Source organism: Xyrauchen texanus, chromosome 12, assembly GCF_025860055.1.
Source record: "Xyrauchen texanus isolate HMW12.3.18 chromosome 12, RBS_HiC_50CHRs, whole genome shotgun sequence".
NCBI lineage: Eukaryota > Metazoa > Chordata > Actinopteri > Cypriniformes > Catostomidae > Xyrauchen > Xyrauchen texanus.
This window is the reverse complement of record NC_068287.1, coordinates 42,897,580-42,899,373: the sequence shown is the minus strand read 5'-3', so window position 1 is coordinate 42,899,373 and position 1,794 is coordinate 42,897,580. Positions and strand designations below refer to the sequence as shown.

The window sequence follows — 1,794 nt, the reverse complement described above, 5'->3', positions numbered from 1 at the left end:
CCAACTGGTAACGCTCCACCTCCCTCACTAGTTCCGGCTCCTTCCCCCCCAGTGAGGTGACATTCCACGTCCCCAGAGCAAGCCTTTGCTGCCCGGGTCTGGTCCGTCGAGGCCCACGGCCTTCACTGCCGCCCATATGGCAAAAGAAACATGTGAAAGTGAAAATGGAGATTTATAGTAAAAAAAGGACTTAAATATTGATCTGTTTCTCACTCACACCTATCGTAGCACTTCTGAAGACATGGATTAAACCACTGGAGTCTATGTGCTTTTTTTTAGCTTAAAAGTGCTGGTCACCATTCACTTGCATTGTATGAACCTACAGAGCTGAGATATTCTTGTAGAAATCTTCATTTGTGTTCAGCAGAAGAAAGAAAGTCACACACATCTGGGATGGCACGAGAGTGAGTCAATAATGTGAGGATTTTCATTTTGGGGTAAACTATTCATTTAAAGTGACACACTTACAATGGAAGTCAATGGGGACAATTTTCGGAGGATTTAAAAGCAGAAATGTGAGGCGTATATTTTTATACAAGCACTTACTTTCATTATCCTGTTATAGCTGAAAAGTTGTTCAAATCATTGTTTTTATGGTCCTTTTAGGGTTTACAGTGTTACGTCATCATAGCAATGAAGTTGTGAAATGGGATATTTCCTAACTTTACACAAAAAATGTTAGTAAGCGATTTTATCACACTAAACTCATGTTAACACGCATACGCCTTTGTGCCAATATGTTTAAAACAGTGAGTATTTAAACGTTTACAGATTGGCCCCCTTTGACTTCCATTGTAAGTGCCTCACTGGAACACAGATTTTATTCATCTTTTTATTTCTTTGATATTTTCCATATTACTGCATGATTACCATATTCATTCACCATGTTATTTAGGCTACACAAAGTGAGGTACTGTCACTTTATTGTTGCACAACAGCAGTTTGCGTAACATTGGTGTTACGAGAGTAAACCAGAACTGTAATCTGATTTTATTGATTTATTTATTTTGTAACAACCACAGTGCCATTGTGGAAAAAAAGGACAGGTGGTCTGACGTCACAAGCTATGGCAGAGAGCCTAAATATAGTTTCGGTACATATATTGAGGACAACAGTCGGATTTCAGGACACGGGAGGAGGTTGAGCAATATTACTTAATGCTTTCGAAAAGATTAGCGGTAAGAGGAGGCTCCTGCGTACGGAGGTGGGCGGTCCGTTCAGCCACATGGTTCAGACGGGGTTATGACGCGTCCCCAAATGAACCTGACGGAGCGAAGACACAAATAGGGGCTGCGCGCGATTGTAGGCGAAACAGAGTCGGGACGATTGAACGGCGACAGTCGGTTGTACTTTAAAGGCGGATAACCGTGAAAACCGTTTGATAATTGTGTGATAATTGTTTAAAAGTCTTAAATCGTCTTGACACGAGAAGACTTTCTTCAGCAGAAGAAGCGGGAGAGTTTTGGACCGAATGGTAATACTCGAGTTTGTTTATTAGTGTTTGCATTTCAGTTGTTTCAAGATATTAAGGTGCAAATGTGTGTAACGAGTATAAATATAGCATTATTTATTCATGCAATTTGCTTCCAAGTTATAGCCTGACTGCTTTAGTATTGTATTGTTCATGATTAGTTTAAATGTTTAATTTGGACAAATGACACAGTTTGGGAATGTGATAGCAATAGTAGTCGGTTACTTTATGCAATGCTGAGGAGTCTTAAGATTATAGCTATCAGTGCTTAAACAGACTTTTCAATGCTTTTAAAACATATATATACAGTATACATACATACA

General features: G+C 39.4%; 1 protein-coding gene across 1 annotated transcript in view; it reads left to right on the top strand.

Moving 5' to 3' along the window:
* The first annotated feature begins 1,182 nt into the window (after window positions 1-1,182).
* The window catches only part of LOC127653013 (nuclear factor interleukin-3-regulated protein-like), a 3,878-nt gene continuing 3,266 nt past the window's right edge, over window positions 1,183-1,794 (top strand). The window contains exon 1 of the mRNA XM_052139490.1: window positions 1,183-1,474. The gene's annotated coding sequence lies outside the window, so the exon portion shown is untranslated. The remainder of the gene's footprint in view (window positions 1,475-1,794) is intronic.